At 38.7% G+C, this 18,267-nt stretch overlaps 1 protein-coding gene across 2 annotated transcripts in view; it reads left to right on the plus strand.

The window, feature by feature from the left end:
- CRACR2A (calcium release activated channel regulator 2A) overlaps window positions 1-18,267 on the plus strand; it is a 222,323-nt gene that overhangs the window by 28,553 nt on the left and 175,503 nt on the right. For both annotated transcript variants that reach the window (XM_072654002.1, XM_072654003.1), the window contains one exon: window positions 631-893. The gene's annotated coding sequence lies outside the window, so the exon portion shown is untranslated. The remainder of the gene's footprint in view (window positions 1-630; window positions 894-18,267) is intronic.

The raw sequence follows: 18,267 nt of genomic DNA on the forward strand, positions 1-18,267 counted from the left end.
TAGGATTTAGAGCTACTCATAGCCTTACAATAGATTAGAAGAATCTAGTCTCTCATTTTGCAGATAAAGAAACTGTAGCCCAAAGACATGAAATGATTTGGCCAAGATCGCTTACTGGTGACCTGGGAAAGGTCTTAGAAATGATGAAATGTTGGAGCTGAACGAACTTCAGAGATCATCTAGTCTGGGGTGGGGAACCTTTGGCCTCGAGACCACATGTGGCCCTCTAGTTCCTCAAGTCCCAATCTAGTCTAATGGTTTTCAGAGTGTAGTCTATGGATTCCTGGGACCTCTGAGACCCTTTCAGGAGGTCTACAAGGTCAAAACTATTTTCATCATCATAACAAGATGTTACTTGTCTTTTGTAATACTCCTTTTTCTAAATATATATCTAGGTGAGGCCTGATTTTCTCCAAATACTTCAACCAAAACAGTATTTCACAACAGCTTGAATGTAGCAGATAGAATTCAGCTGTCTTTTACTAAGTCAGATGTTAAAAAGATTTACAAAAATACAATACAATGCATTGCATAAAACAATTTACAAATCTGTATAAAAGAGTGGACAGTCAAAGTTTGGCCAAGTTGATTAACACCAAAGTGAGGAACTTTTTTCTCTTCCTTTTGCAGATGACATCATCCTGATTCTTCAAGGAAGCTGGTTCAGAGACATGATCAGGTGATATGATTGCTTGACAAAGGGGTGTAGCCTTTATATGGATTGTTATCTTCATAAATTTTATCGTCTGGGAAATCCATTACATATAATCTATCTCAACGGGATCTTTCCCCAAAGAGAACAAGAAGCTGGAAGAAAACTGGAGGAGTAAATGTCCTGAGTGTTGAGAGAGAGAAACTCCAAGTATAAGGAATTGAACTTGTCCTCAAAGCAGGTATGTGACCATCTATGTGACTTGTTCTTTTGATAAAAATGTGAGGATTCAAGATCAAGATTCTGCAGGGGGATGGGAGTGGGAGAAGATGGAGAGCCTTCAACAAAGGCTTGTGGGGTGGTGGTGGTAGTGGTAATGATGGTGATGATGATGACAATGAGGATGAGGATGATGATACAGTGGTGGACAGAGTAAGGAAGACATGTTTAAATCTTGTCTCTGACACTCATTTGGTGATCTTGGGAAAAATCACTCTTCTGATTTAACTACTTATTATATTTATGTTCTACACTGGTTAAAAATCATACACACATACAAACATACGTAGATGTCATATTAGATTATGAGGAAGTAATCACATTTCAGAAACTTGGTACAGCATGTATCTAGTCTGGCACCTGAAATGAAAAACCACAAGTGGTGGTATGAGGCTGGTGAACTCAAAATGGTGGCTTAGAGTAACTGATCCCCTGAAAATCTAGCCAGTTGGCTAACCTTAGGAAACATCTGAGTTTCATGTACTTTCAGTTTCATGCATTCAGAGGACCGTCTTAGTAGGTTTAATAGTCTAATAACTCTTTCTTTTGGGTCTGATGAGGATGCTTGATTCTTAGCAAAGAGACAATGCAGAGCTAATCAGATGTTTTCCTCAGGGTCAGGATAGTTGCCCTAATCCTAAAGAAATTTCCCTGATGGTGTATGGGCATAAAAACCTAACATTTAGATGTGGAAGGTAAACTGAGATGTCATCTAGTCTAATCCCTTCATTTTATAGATGAGGGGTGACTTGCTTAAATTCACAAAAGTAGCAGAGATATCAGGGTCCTGAATTTTTGGTGCTTCTCTGGAAGACATGGTTAAAAGAACAGCACAGTAGGGGCTGACTATCCTCTCCAGAAAATGCCTAGTGAAAATAATAGCTCACTCTTAGTATTTGTAAACTATGTGCTTAATAAATGCTTATTGACTGGCTGGCTGCTAGCTTTGTAAACTGTAAAGCTCTGTCTTGCAATCTCTTAGCCATGGTTGCAAACTTTCTTTGTGTGAGGGAGGCAGTATAAATATTATTTTAACTTTACTGATGAGGAAAATCGAGTCTCAGAGTGAGGTTGTTTGCTAGCAAATTGCAGAGCCAGAATTCAGACCCAGATCTTTTTATTCCATGTCTAATATGATTTCCATTATATGACGCCTCACATCTTGGGGATTTGCCTCTACACACATACACACACACCTCCCTCACCACATGAAATAATATATTTAGTTCAAGTATGGTGCAATGCCCATGCAACCCATTGTATATTATGCCATATGTCACTTTTCCGTCATTGTCAGAATTTCAGCTAGATTGACGGTTCCTAGAGAGTAGGGAGAGTGCTTTGGAACTTCCCATAAACTTGTGTCTTGAACATAGTAAATGCCCAATAAATATTTGTTGATTCTATTATATTACTTCCATTACATTAAGGAACAGTAGTCCCATTTTTTTTTTATAATTCAGGCATCATCAGACTAAGAATCAGAGGATCATAGGATTTAGATCTGAAAGGGACCTTAGAGTCTTTACTCTTTCGTTTTACAGTTAGGGAAATTGAGGCCAACATCAGTGAATATTTATCAAATATTTGATAAGGGCAAGGCATATACGAAATATCTCTGCTGCCTGAGCTTGGTGTGATGTCACTCACAAGAGCAAATCTGGCAAGGTTTTAGGCCAGTGCAATAGTGCCACCTATTTATCACAGAATTTCAGAAGTGAATTGGATCTTAAAGGTCACACAGGCACAGAATCCGGGAGGAAGAAAGCTCAGAGGATACCTGATCTAACCTGGAACTGCCCCCGGTCATGTAATTACTAACTCATAACCCTTTTCACTCTGCCACCCCTTTCCCTAAGACAGAGATCCTGAAGTGCTTATGTTCTAACTGTAAAAGGAAGGGTTAGGGTGATATTCACCTCTAACCATTGTGTTCTGGGTGGCAGAAACAATAAGACACATGAGTGCTGTGGAAATCCATTGAAAGCTCCCTCTGGATGATTGCTCTGTAACTCACCTCTGATTATTTGGGATTATAATTCATTATGATTGGTTATGATAATGAAATAAAAACTGTCTCTGGGATCAGAGAAACTATTGACAGACTTTGTAGGAATGGATACGTTTCCCCAGAAGAGGTACCTCCTTTCTGTCTTCTGTGCCCTTTCACAGTTCAGTGAATGACAATTAATTCATGTGTGTCCCATGTGTCCCTTGTTTTTATCAGAGGGATGGCAATGATAATGGGTAGGTTGAGTTGGGCTTAAATCATAAGAAAAATTAATGGGAGAAATAACATGGCAGGCTGTTTCTAAGATGTCTCAGGGCCTCAAATATGTTATATTATTGTTTGAGTAAAAGAAGAAAGGTCTAGAAGTAGAGAACACCAAAACACTATGTCACACACTGGCTAGCCATGGTTCCTATGTAAGGCTAATCTAATAAAACAGGGGAAATTCTATGGCCTCTGGTCTTGTCTAACACCTCCCTACCATCTTCAGTCAATTCAATAATTTTAACGACATTTAAAAAATAACTTTATTGTTGCTTTTTTTAACACTGTACTTGTGGGACCAATTCATACTGTGCCAACAGTGCATGAGGCCCCAAGAGGTTTTGAGGATTAACTCATTTGACACCAAATCCAGTGCTCTTTACACTTTACCCTTAAACTGACTTGCCCCCATTGAATTGCGCCTTAAAATAACATGAAAGCATCCAAAAAAAGGGGGTATGCAAAGTCAGTAATGACAATAATCATGTCTGACAGTGTTTCCCATCTTCTCCATCCATAGTCCCCGTCTCGATACTGAGATGAAGAAAGTAGCTTCCTTTTTAGTTTAAATTGTTCATGATAATTCAATGGCTTTTTATCATCTTCATTATTGTAGTCATTATGTATATTGTTATCTTACTTTTGCTTTCTCTCCATCACTTCATGTGAGAATTTCCATGTTTTTTTCTGAATTCCTTGTATTTATTGTTTTTTGAGAAGACAGCTTGGTAGTACAGTGGGTTAAGTGCTGGATGAGCAGTCAGGAAGACCTGATTTCCAACCTGCTTTGGATGATTGCTAGTTATATGACCGTAGGTAAGTCACTGCCTGCCTCATTTTCCTCATCTGTAAAACAGATAATAATAGCACCTACTTCACAAGGTTGTATTATTTGCTTTAGCAAAAAACTGAAAACAAAATGAGGAATGGGTGAACAAATTGTGATACGTAAATGAAATAAAATATTAATGTGTTATCATAATAGAGCTAGTATTTATATATTTCTTTAAGATTTACAATGCTATTTTCATATGTTCTCATTTGATCCGGCTATGAGAAAAATGGTGCTGGGCACTGAGATTACAGAGACAGAAAATAAAATATATAATATTCACACAAAAGGAACTAAAGTAAAGAAGGAGAGAATGGTTGATGATGTAGAGGGGATATAAGACATGAGAAAGGGAGATGAGGGAGCTCCTAATGGATCAATAAATCAATAAACATTGTTAAAATGCCTTTTGTGTTCAAGGCATTATGTTACCTTGGGGCACAAAGCAAAAGTAAAAACAATCTCTGTTCTCAGGGAGCTTCCATTCTAATGGGGAAGACAAGATTATAAATAGGTATATACAAGAAGAAATGGATGGGAGCCTTACAGAGGAATTGTGTTGATTTCCTCGGGAAAGTAGGAAAGAGTTTGTCTTTTTTTTTTGGCAGTGGGGGGAGGCAAGGCAATTAAGGCTAAGTGACTTGCCCAAGGTCACATAGCTAGTAAATGTCAAGTGTCTGAGGCCAGATTTGATCTCAGGTCCTCCTGACTACAGGGCTGGTGCTCTATTTACTGTGCCACTTAGCTGCCCCGAGCTTGTCTTCTGGGAGAGTAGAATCTCATGAGAGCAGAATCTACTCACAGAAGTAAAATCAGGGGCTTCAGGGGGAAGGCGAAAGTTTGGAATGGTGAGGTGGAGTTCATAAGTAGGATAGATGTGATCAAGGAAGAATAAAAGGATTTGTCCTGAAGTACCAAGAGCCTAGATGAAAAGACATAACATGAATATGCAGTGGACCCCAACGACTTCCCCTCGTTCTTTTCATCTGCACTGGAGAAGGTATTGAGAAAGATGATGGGGCAAGCATGGAGGTGGTGATCTAGGAGGAGGGAGGATGGGAAGGATGGCCATGTAGTAGAGGAGAGGTAGTGGGGAAAAGGTGGGTTCAGAGAGTCGGGATCCAAGAAGGGGAGGACAGCATATAGTGGAGTTGTTATCTATTGTGTCAAGATGAATTAGAGAGGAAAGTGAGGCCAAAGCAGGGATGATGGAACAGGTCCTGGAGATCATGTGGGGCTGAAGAGTCGATTAAGGAGTGAAGGAAAAGGATCATAAGTCATAGGAATGTAGATAATTTGTTTGTAGATTTGCAGCAGGAAGGGGCATTAGAGGCAAACCGGCCAACCTCTTCATTTCACAGATAAGGAAATTGAGACAGAGCTGAGGTAACTGGCAAAACGTCATAGAGACTGTAAGTGACAGGGCTAGAAAGAGAAATACAACTTTCTTTCCACATCAGGCTTCTTCTCAAAGATGAAAGATAGAAAGATATGCAAGTGATTATGATCAAAGAATGAAATACCTGAGTTCATGAAATCATTGATTTCAAGCTACAAGGGACCTTCAGTGCCATCTTGTACAGCTCATTCATTTTACAGAAGTGTTTTGCCTTTCTTTGCATCCCAGGACTTCTCACAGTATCTGACACATACATAAGTATTTAATAAGTGCTTATTGATTGACCGCTGATATAGAAATGAGTCCCATAGAGGTTCAGTGCTCTAATATCACATAGGCAGTAGGGTCAAGCTATGGTTCTGAGAGATGGATGTGGCATAGTGATTGGGGTAGCTGATCTAGAAGTGAATAGAAGTAGGTTATGGGAGTTGAAGTTGGTGGACTGAGATGTTTGAAGGGACACCACTATATATACTGAAATTTCCAGATGTGAAGACAGAAACTGGGGTATTTAGATAGTGGTGTTCTGGTAAACGCTGAATGACTGATTCTTTGAAGGGAAAGTGTACTTATTACTCATTTTAAAATTCAATCTGCATTACCAGTATTTTCTCCATCACTTTCATAAGTCTGGACAATCAGCAAATCAGTAACTCAAACTGTGATTTGTAGTACTTGCCTATTTCTGAGGGGTAAGTGCTCACACTGAAAATTTAACAGTTTGAATTGGCTCCAGCATATGCCTAGGTATAGGGACAGATTATAAATCTGGTACTGAACTCTCAGGGAAAGAAGGGCAAGTAACCTGGAGTCTGGTAGATTACTGCAAGAAGGATCTGGACTCAGGTACAGATACTCCTCTGTACCTTCATGATTTTTAATTCTTCCACCTATCAAAGGTTGCTCTTAGGAAAACAGTCCCTTTCAATTTCCTTATTTGTTAAATGGATATGTTGGACTAAATACTCCCCAAGTTTTTCCTTCTAAAGACTAAATGCCAAGGTGTACCATATAAGGGAAAATACTTTGGATTTGGAGTCGAAGATATGAATTCAAATCCCAGATGTGACCTATATACCTATGTGATCTCAGGAAAGTGACAATCTTTCAGCCTCAGTTTTTACATCTGTAGAATGAAAAATGAGATTAGTAACTCTTGTACTACCTATCTCATGGGTTTCTTGTGAGGGAAGTGCTTTGTAAACCTTAAAGTACTCTTTCAATATGAGTTACTCAAACTCAGTGTCCAAAACTCACTATCTTTTTTTTAACATTAAAAGATTTGTTGGTACCTTTTGTTCGTTACCCAAATTATCTTCCCGTATACAGCCTCTGTCAATAGAACTCCCACTTATAATAAAGAGAAATATATTGTAAAGTAAAACCAAGTAAGTCTGACAGCGTATGGAACATGCTGTAAACCATAGCCCCTCTCTCCCTCCCCCTACATACACACACACCTCTCTCTTGACAAGAGATATCATCAGTCGTCCTCAGGAACTAAGACTAGTAATTACATTAATCTAACTTCAGCTGCCTTTCAGTGCTATTTCAATTCACTTTATTACAGACATTTTGCATTTTGTTTTCATGGTTCTGCGCTTTCCCCCCACTGTGCAAATTCAAATAAAACTTCTCATGTTTCTCTGAATTTCTCATATTGATGTTAATCACAGAATTTTAGAGCTGGAAGGTACCTCAGTGGCCTTACCATTCCATTTATATATTGAAATTTGTTAAGTCACTTCCCAGCCAATGAATAGTCACTTTTTTCCATTTTTTCCTACCCCAAAGAGTTCAGCTATGAATATTTTGGTATACTTAGAACCGTTCTTTTGGCTTTTGACCTTGGGATCATAGGCCAACTAGTGGTATCCTAAGGTATGAACAGTTTTGTGACCTTTGTTGTATGATTTTGAATTCTTTTTATAAAGAATTATTTGTCTTTTTTTGGTTATTCTTAACAAACATGAGTATTTCAGTATACAAAGACCAGAAGAAGATCATATATGAAGCCCTGTATCCCCATCATATGTAGCTTACAATTCCTTGAAAAATTATAGATGAATTCTGTATATTAGTTTTTATTTAACATTTTATTTTCCCCCACTTACCTGTAAAACAATTTTAACCTTCTTTTTTAAAATTTTGAATTCCAAATTTTTTCCTTCCCTTCTCTGCCCACTCATTGAGAAGGAAAGCATTTCGATATAGGTAATAAATGTGCAGTAATGCAAAACATATTTCTGTATTAGTCATATTGTGAAAGAAGACACAGAAAATGCAAAAACAAAATGAAAGTATGCTTCAATCTGTGTTCAGAGTCCAAATAGTTCTCTGCAGATGGGTAGCACTTTTTCAATCATAAGTCCTTCAGAATTGTTATGAGTCATTGTATAGCAGAGAATAAATGTCATTCACAACCAAACGTTATACAATATTACTGTTACTGTGTATAATGTTCTCCTGGTTCTGCTCACTTCACTTTGAATCAATTCACATAAATCTTTTTTGAGAACATCCTGCTTTTTGTTTCTTACAGAACAATAGTATTCCACCACATTCATATGCCACAGCAACCATTTCCCAATTGATGTGCATCTCCTCAATTTCTAATATTTTGCTACCACAAAAAAGCTACTATGAATATTTTTGTATATGGAGATGCTTTTTTTTGTTTTCCTACAAGATATCATTTCTCAAATGATATCAAATAATAATGGTGGTATTATACATCTCTGCTTCATCCCTGATCTTACTGGAAAAGCCTCTAGTATTTACCCAATACATATACAGTTGACACTTGATTTTAGATAGATATTATTTGCATTTTAAGTAAAGACCTATGCTTTTCCATGTTTTTAGTAGAAATATGTATTACATTTTGTCAATAATTCCTTACCTTGAAGACAGCAAATCAGGCATTAAACTCCTTGAGAAAGGACAGTGAATAACCTGGGAGGTGAGGCAGGGAGGGAGAGGATCACACTCTGGAAAACAACTACTATGATCTGTGTTAGTTAAAAAAATTAATAGAGTGGTCTTTAAAAGACAGGTTACTGATGGTAGATTAGAAGCAATCCAGATTAACTCTCAACATTCCCTTCCAAACAACTTTAAAAAAACTCCTCAAATCAAATTTTGGAGGGACAGAGCAACTAAAAGTCAGAGTGAAACGTTTCTCTGGGCTAAGAAAACTTAGGAGATCAGCAGGAGATATTTGTGACGTGGGTGAAACCCTGTTCATAGCACATGCATGTGTTGTCGGCAACTACAGAAGCAGCTTCAGTAGCTCCGAACCCAGAGATGATAAAAGGGTCAAACAACTGATTAGAAAGAAATTACAAAGGGACCTTTTGTTGGCACTGGATACATCTAGCATTGATCGACAACTTTATTGCTCATATGCAGTTCTGGGTTGTAGTTCCAGAGTGGAGAGGAATGCTGTTGGTGGGTCACAATGGAACTGGGGTTCTGGGTGCAATTCTAAGACAGAGAAAGTGCTGCGACTTGTGGCTGCATGGGACTAGGGATCCTTCTTTGTTCAAGACCAGAGTGTAGACCAGGATGGAAGTGATCACATCTCTCCCTAGATCACATCACCTTGCAGATCCCCAGAACTAGCTCTGAAAACAGCAGTATGACAAAACTTGGAACACTGCCTCCCCATCCTAGGTGAGCAGAGCCCAATTTTAACACAAAATTCAAAATCAAGAAATAGGCTTGGGAAATAAACAAACAGCAACAACAATATGTGTGTGTGTTCATCCTTTGTTACCAAAGAAGACCATGCCATCAGAGAAATAATGATATGACTTGTACTTGACTTTGTTTTGAGTGACGCAGGGCTGTGCAGGTCACCAGTCTCACTTCTCCTCCAGAGCCATCTGAATCCAGTGACCAGATATTCATCAGGATAACTGGAAGTGACCCAGGATGAGGGAATTGGGGTTAAGTGACTTGCCCAAGGTCACACAGCTAGTGAGTGTCAAGTGTCTGAGATGAGATTTGAGCTCAGGTCCTCCTGACTCCTGCACTGGTGCTCTATTCACTGTACTACAATAGTAACAAAAGAATTTGACCACAAAAAGCTATTATGGTGACAGCAAAGAAGAGGACATAAACTTAGAAGATGACAGCAGTGCAGAAACAATTCTAAGCAAAGCTTCAAAGAAAAATGCAAATTGGACCCATGCCCAAAAAAATTTCTGAAGAGTTAAAGAAAGAGATAAAAGAAGTAGAGGAAAAATTGAGAAAAGAAATAAGACTGATGAAAATTTTAAAAGAATATTAACAACTTGGTAAAAGAGACACAAAAAATATTGAAGAATGTAGTACCTTAAAAAGAGAATTAGCCTAATGGTAAAAGAGGCACAAAAATTCACTGAACAAAAGAACTCCTTAAAAAGCAGGATTGGCTTGGAAAAAGAGGTACAAAATCTCACTTAAGAAAGTAATTCCTTAAAAATTAGAATTCAACAAGTGAAAGCTAATGACTCCATGAGACATTAAGAAACAGTAAGACAAAATCTAAAGAATGGAAAAAATAGGAGAAAATCTGAAACATCTCATCAGAAAAACAATTTGCTTAGAAAATAGATCAAGGAGAAATAATTTAGAAATCATTGAACCATCTGAGAGCCGTGATCAAAGAAAGAACCTACACACTGTATTTCAAGAAATTATCAAGGAAAATTTCCCCAATATCTTAGATCCAGAAGGTAAATAGAAATTGCAATAATCCATAAATCACTTCCTGAAAGAGATATAAAATGAAAACTACGAGTAATATTATAGGCAAATTTCAGAGCTTCACAGTCAAGGAAAAAATACTTCCAGCAGGCAGAAAGAAAGAGTTCAAATACTATGTAACTAGAGTTAGGATCACAAAAGATTAGTGCCTTCCACATCAAAGGAACAGAGGGCTTGAAATACAATATTCTGGAAAGCAAAGGAGCTAGGATTACAACCAAAAATAACTTACCCAACAAAACTGAGTATAATCCTTCAGGGGGAAAATTTATTTAATTAAATAGAAGATTTTCAGGCACTACTGATGAAAAGAGCAGAGTTGAATAGAAAATCTGATATTAAAACACAAGACTCAGAAAGAGCACAAAAAGCTAAACATTAAAGAGTGATCATAAAGGTCTCAAAAAAAGTTAAACTGTTTATCTACATGGGAAGATGATACATGTAACTCCTAAGAACTTTATCATTATTAGGGTAGTTAGCAGAGGGTATGGATGTGAGTTGATTATGTTGAAATGATTTTACAAAAAATGAAGAGGTAAGGAAGAGGGATGGACTGGGATAAGGGAGAGGTAGAGTGGGGAAGATTTTTTTTTTTTACATAAAAGAGGCATGCAAGGAAGTTTTCACAGTGGAGAGGAAAATAGGAAAGGTAGAAGGCAATGCCTGAATATGACTCTCATTGGAATTGGTTCAGAGGGAAAAATATGTATAAATACTCAGTTGTGTATAGAAATGTAATTTATCCTATGGAAAAATAGGAAGGGAAGGAGAAAGCAGGTGGGATGATAAAAGGGAGGACAGATTAAAGGAGGCAGTGGTTAGAAGCAGAATAGACTTTTCAGGAGAGAAAGATAAAAGGGGAAAAAAGAAGCAAAAGAAAATGAGATTGAGGGAAATACATACTTAGTAATCATAATTGTAAATGGGAATGGGACGAGCTCACCCATAAAGAAGCAGAATGGACTAGAAATCAGAATACAACTAATATGTTGTTAAGAACAGTGCTTCTTAAACTGTGGGTCGTGACCCCATATGGGGTTATGACCCACAGTTTAAGAAGGGCTGAAGGGGTCATGAGTGGAAAACATTTAAGAAAAGAGATACACTTGAAACAAAAAGACACACACAGAGTTAAAATAAAGGGCTGGAGCAGAATCTAATGTGTTTCAACTGACCTATGATGACAGGGGTAGCAATCATGATCTCAGACCAAGCAGAGGCAAAAATAGAACTATTTAAAAGAGGTAATCAACAAACCAGATTCATTTTACTTTTGTTTTCAAAAAGGACCAAAATGGAATCACTATGTTGGAGTCAAGTCCAACCATGACTCATCAGACCAGTATGAGCTGGAATGCTTTACCACAGGTCAGGCACAAATAGTTCATATGAACATTTGGACAGAGATATTTCTGAATTTGTGCATTGCATATTTCTTTTGAGCTACTGCAATTCTGCTTTGCTTATAGAGCACAGCACCCTCTTTGATATGGGCATGCCATTCTGGGTGGTCCTTTGCCAGCATCTTCCACGTCATGCAATTGATTCCAAAGTTCTTCAGAGAGACCTTGAGAATGTCCTTGTATGGCTTCCCCTGACCACCATCATGTGAGTTTCTTCGTTTTGTGAGTTCTCCATAAAATAGTCTTAGGCAAACACACATTTGGCATTCAAACAACATAATTAGCCCATCAGAGTTACCCTCTCTACAATAGAGTTTGGATTCTTGGCAGTTTAACTCAAGAAAGAATCTCAGTGTCTGGTACCTTATCTTGTCAAGTGATCTTCAGAATCTTCCTAAGACAATTCAATTGAAAGTGATTCAGTTTCCTGGAATGGTACTGGTTTACTGTCCACATTTTACAAGCATACAACAATGAGGTCAACACAATGGCTCAATAACCTTTATTTGCCAGCCTTGTTTCACTCAGGGCTGCTATTTGGATATGATACCTGCTAAGTTCTCTCACAACAAGAGTTATTCACCTTTCAGGTCTACAGATTTCATGTTGTCCATAAGCATGAATGCATTACATGTACCGAAGCTGAGTAGAATCATCTTTGTAGTAGTTTTTGTACATTTTTTTTCTGTTTGCACTGTAGGATGGGATCCCTGTCTGCTGTAGTAAGCAGACCAAAGTTGGGTGAAACAGAAGACTTTTAGGGGACCTTTTCTAGCAGGAGGTGAGCCATGTGGTCCTTGAAAGACTGCACAAACACCCAGGGGGCTATGAAGTCCCACTGCTACTTCCAGTGAGATGACCCAGTGGCCTGGATTGCCTGTGTGCAGGGTTGGGACTACAGGTCCCAGTGTATCCACACCTACTCCTTCATCATCACAGGACTTTGAGATAGGTACAATAGTAAAATGATATGGGTAATGTCTTTTGCTTCACAAACAAATTGTATTTAAGTGAGGCAGAGTTACATGGTCATTGACCTCATTCTTTTCCAGAGTCATGTGACAAGACAAAATCAAGAAGACTAGTGATGGCTCAGAATGCAGTGGAAGACCTTAGGATCTTCACTGTCTTACTAAGCACTAAGTGCTCCATAGGTCCTGCTTCAGGCACCTTCATGGACTTTGGAACAAATTATTCTCAACCACCCATTCCACTGGGGGGATATCTTCACATTCTTGGGGTAGACATTCACCTAACTCACCAATGGGTTTGAGACTCTTCAGTTACCCTCAACCTGGTTTAGCCCATTTGGCAAAGTGGTTTACCAAGGTGTGGCTACTGTGCATGTTACAGCTTCTTGAAGGCACGGCGAGAGGTAGGTGAATCAGGTAAACACCAAAGGTAGAAAGCAGCCCTCCCACCAGAGGTACTAATCTTCCTTGAACACTCCTTACATCCCATCAGGAAACTACATTTTGCTAAAAAGTTACCTCTGATAAAAGGCTTGTTTCTTAAATATATAATGAGTACAGAACTGAGTCAAATTTGTGAAAATAAGAGCTTGTTCCCCATTGATAAATGATCAAAGGATATAAACAGGCATTTTTCAGAAGAAGAAATCAAAGCTATATATAGATATATAAAAATGCTCTAAATCACTATTGATTAGAGAATTATCAGAAATGACAAATGCAGGAGGGAGTGAGGGAAAAACAATAAACTTGGTGGAAGAGTGTTCTGGTCCAACCATTTTGGAGAAAAATTTGGAACTGGGCCAAGGGCTGTAAAACTCTGCATACCTTTTCACCTAGCAATACCAACACTCAGTCTGTACCCCAAAGAGATCAAAGAAAAAAGGAAAAGGACCCATATGTACAAAATTATTTATAGCAGCTCTTTTTGTGGTAGTATAGAAACGAAAATTTAAGGAATATTCATCAACTGGGGAATGACTGAATAAGTTGTGGCATATGATTGTGATGAAATAGTATTGTGCTCTGGTAAATGAGGAGGGGATTTGGTTTTAGAAAAACCTAAGTCCTTTACGAACTGATGCAAAGTGACTTGAACTAGGGGATCATTGTGTACACTAACAACAATGTTGTAATGATGATCAACTGTGAATAATTTAGCTGCTCTGATTAAAACAATGATCCAAGACAATCCCAAAGGACTAATGCTGAAACAACGCTATCTACCTCTATAGAGAGAACTGATGAACTCTGAATGCAAATATTCTCACTTTATTAGTCTTGCTTTTTCAAAAAAAATATGGCTAATATGGAGGAAAAATCTTCCTTATCTTTCCCCTTAAATCCATCTTTCCACAAAACTTCCTAATTTCTGTGGGGAGCTTCCTTATCCTTCCAGGTTCCCAGGTTCTGGTATTATCCTTGAATCCTAATTTTCCCTCAGCCTACGCATCTAATCAGCTACCAAGTCTTACCTTTTTTACCTCTACAACATATCACTAGTCTGTCCCCTTCTCACTGCTCACACCATTCAAGTTCTGGCCCGTGTCACCTCTTTTCTGGACTGTTGCAATGGTCTCCTAACTGGCTTCTTTTCCTCAAGTCTCTCCTCCTCTCTAATTTACCCTTTAGATAGTTGCCAAAGTGATGTTCCTTAATTGTAGATCTGATCATATCACTCCCGTAATTTAATAAGCTCTGGTGGATCCATGTTACCTCTATTGTAAAATATCAACTCTGTTTGGACTTTGAAGTCCTTCACATTCTGACTACAACCCGTCTTTCAGTTCTTATTATGCATTACTTCCTCCCTGCACTCCAAGGTCCAGCTAAATTGACCTTTTCTGTTTCTCACACATGACACTCCATTAACCTTTATTTACCATCTGTCTTCCATGACTAGAATACACTTTCTCTTCAATTTTTCATTATAGAATCCTTTGCTTTTCTTCAAGATACACCTCCTACATGAATCACATCCTACATGAATCCTTTCTGGATCCCCTAAGTACCAATGCCTCCTTGTATTTACTGTGTACCTATTCTTGTATACTTATGTATATATACATTTTCTCCCTTGACAAAATGTATTTACTTGAAAGTAGAGATGGTGTCATTTTTTGTCTTTGTACCTCCAGTGCCTGCCTTTAACATTCCCAGGTAGATACAACAGAGTAGGTACTTAATTTATACTTGTTTACTGATTGATTTGGTGGTGGTACTCCTCCCACTGGTCCAGGCTCCAACTGTACTATATCTTCTCATCCTGAGAAATTCTAATCTGTATCTTTCTGCAAATTCTCCATGGAAGAGTCATTTCTCTATATGAAAACCTTCTTCTGCCTCTCAATGCTTTTTGGATTCCAGTTTTGCATTTGAGTTCCTTCCTTCCTCTTTCCTTTTTTCCTTTCTCATTTCCTTCCTTCCTCCTTCCCTTCCTTTCTCTTTCTTCCCCTTCTTTCTATCCTCCCTTCCTTTCTCTCTCCCTACTAGGCTATTTATTTTTCTCTTTTTTATAAATAACCAAGCCTTCTCCTTTCCCATAGGTCTTTCTTAGCCCTCATTGTGGAATGAAAGACTTTGTTTCTTACTGAAGGAATTTCAGGCATCATCCAGGAGGCAGGAGAAGGATTTGGTGATGGGGCCAGTTGAGACAGGAAGGGACTTTCTTGTCCTTGAAATCACATTTAACAGGTAGACCCATCCTGAGTTCTTTTTTTTTCCTTTTTTGTGACACGTTTAATAGCTTAACAAAGGAAACATTCTTCAGGATGGTCCAAGACTCTTAACTTGGATCCTTCTTAATTTTAGTGCCCTCCTTTTGTTGATTTGTCTCCAATTTGCCCTTTAGATATTTTGCTTGTACAGTTGTTTTCTTGTTGTCCTCTCCAGTGGACTGCGAGCTCTTTGAGAACAGGGACTGTCTTTATATCCCTGTGACTTAACACAGTTCCTGGCACATGGTAGGTGCTCAATAAGTATTTATTGATCGACTAACTTAGAATGACTTCTATCTTTATAGTCTTGTTTGTTTCTCTCTATTCTTTTCCTGGGCGTATTCTGTAAGTTCATTCACATGGTTGTCTTTGAACAATTGATATCTTTCTTTTTCTTTGTTTCTTCCTTCCTTCCTTTCTTTTTTCTTTCTTGTTTCAAAGTCTCTGTTTATTCAAACTGCTGTTGTGGTTAAGCAGACTTGGCATAGGGGTGAAGAGGAAGCTAATTTCTTCTTGATTCCATATTAAAGCCTGGGTTGCACAAAGGGCAGTGAAGAAACTGTACAAAACAAAATGTATTGAGACACAAATAGGAATGGTGGTGGAAGATGGCTTGCCTGCCTTCCTGTACTGAATTGTAAGGGTTTTAACTCACCATCAGTTACCCAACAAGTATCTAGTGAGCATCTCCTTAGCTGGGGAGATAAAACATGCAAATACAAAATACTTCAATGAAACAATAATAACTCATAGACCCAACTACAACTTAACTAATGTGCTAATGCTTTTAAATTAATTAACTAATGTTACTTTAATTAATGTTTTTCGTTAAGTATAGTGCAAAAGGATTTACTTAGACCTGAACTTTACCTAAGTCAAATGAAGAAGAGGGGGAAAGGTTAAATAGGGGACCTCTTGTTCAATTTGATGAGTTCACCCAATCAACTTGATGGGATTGCGTTGTATAGAACTTTGTCTTGAGGACTCTTCCCATGGAATCAGGCATTTACTCTGAAACCTTGCTGAGAGGTCACAGGTTCCAGTAAGATGTCTCCTCTGACTGGTTCTCCAGCGCTTGAGTTGCCTCCAAGATGGTTGAAAACCAATAGTCAGGAAGAATAAACTCTTGTCGGACCTTTGAGTTAAGCCTCTTGAATTGAACTTATTACAGAACTCACTATGTTAGGACCCTGAGATCTGAATTACGCAAAAGACTTACCTCATAACAATAGAGAGCATAAGTATTATAGTGTTTGTTTTACATATGGTCAACTGAGGCCCGTAGAGCATAGGTGGCCTTCCCAGAGTCACACAATATAAAACTTTCAGAGCCAGAATTTGAACCCTTTTTTCTAGGTAGGTAGAATAATACAAATAGGAACATGGAGGTGAGACTAGGAAGTGGGGATGAGCAAGGTGTGTTTGTTGGACAGTGAAGACCCGAGTGTAGGGATCAAAGAATTATAGATTTTGAATTGTAAGGGACCTTAGAGGCACCTAATCCAATGCTCTCCTAATCACAATACAGGAAACAGTCCCAGAGAGGCTAAGTGACTTTTCTGGGGCCACAGAAGTTGTAAGCAGCAGAGGAGGATATGAATCCATATCCTCTGACTCCAAATCTCTTGTTTTTCCATTGTACTACACCAGAACATGAGTAGTAGAGAGGAATGAGAGATAAAATCAGATAGACAGTACTTTTGGGAATTTTCTGGCAGTAGTGCCTCTTTCCAGGAAAGATGCTTCCTCTTTTTGTGTGTCCGTTCACATATCTTTAGTAGATGGCATTGATCTCTTTCTATCTTCTCCAGTGTCATTGGAACACAGGGAAGCACTCCTCTCTCCACAGAGGTTTTCTAAGAAAATGACAAATCAGTTACTTTAGATGTGGTAGAACTGTCCAGGAGGATGCTTGTCCAATCCTTAGAATCCAAAAACAAAAACAAGGAAAAGCATGGTATCCCCTGAACAGACACTGCACTAGCAGTATTTTGTTAATAACTAGCCAATTATCTTGTGAGGACGTTTCACACATGGCTGTGTGCCCTACTTTTCACAGGCATAAGCAAGTGAAACCCAAGCTACACTTGGCAGCAAAGGCTGCCTCAGCTTGTACCTGGACTTGTTAATCAAATTACTGGGTGTTGTGGGTGCATTTCCTAGATATTATTTTGAAAAGCTAACTCAGAGAGAACAGGGTGGGTACAGGGAGGTCACCCTGAGTATGATGTCCCCTTGAGTGCTGAGGTCATTGAAGGAGGAGCAATTAAAACCTATAATGAAACAGATCCTCTTGATTGTGTTCGTCCTTCGTTGCCGAAGAAGACCATGCCATCAGAAAAAATGATGACTTGACTTGCACTTGACTTTGTTTTGAGTGCGGGGAGGTCTGTGCAGGTCACCAGCCTCACTTCTCCTCCAGAGCCATCTGAATCCAGTGACCAGATATTCTTCAGGATGACTGGAGATGACCCAGGATGAGGCAATTGGGGTTAGGTAACTTGTCCAAGGTCACACAGCTAATGAGTGTCAAGTGTCTGAAGTGAGGTTTGAACTCAGATCCTCCTGACTCCTGCACTGCTGCTCTATTCACTGCACCACCTAGCTGCCCTTATGGATATAATATATACATACAAACTCTATTCCCCCTCTCCATGTCTGCTTCTTTCCCCTCATATGGCCCACAGCCTAAGTTTAGGCTCTCATGTCTTCTCACCTGGACTACTTCCTTCTATAACTGGTTTCCTTGCCTCAAGTCTCTTGCTATTCCAATCCTTCCTCCACTCAGCTGCCACGGTGATGTTCTTAAGGCATGGGTCTAACCATGGCATCCCCCTGCTTATTATACTCCAATAACTTCCTGTTACCTCATGTATCAAATATAAAGTCTTCTGTTTGGTATCTGAAGCTTTTTACAACTGGGCCTCTCTCTACCTTTCCAATCTTCTTTCCCAACATAACTCCCCTCCACACACTCTAAAGTC

Source organism: Notamacropus eugenii, chromosome 3 (genome assembly GCF_028372415.1).
Source record: "Notamacropus eugenii isolate mMacEug1 chromosome 3, mMacEug1.pri_v2, whole genome shotgun sequence".
Lineage (NCBI taxonomy): Eukaryota > Metazoa > Chordata > Mammalia > Diprotodontia > Macropodidae > Notamacropus > Notamacropus eugenii.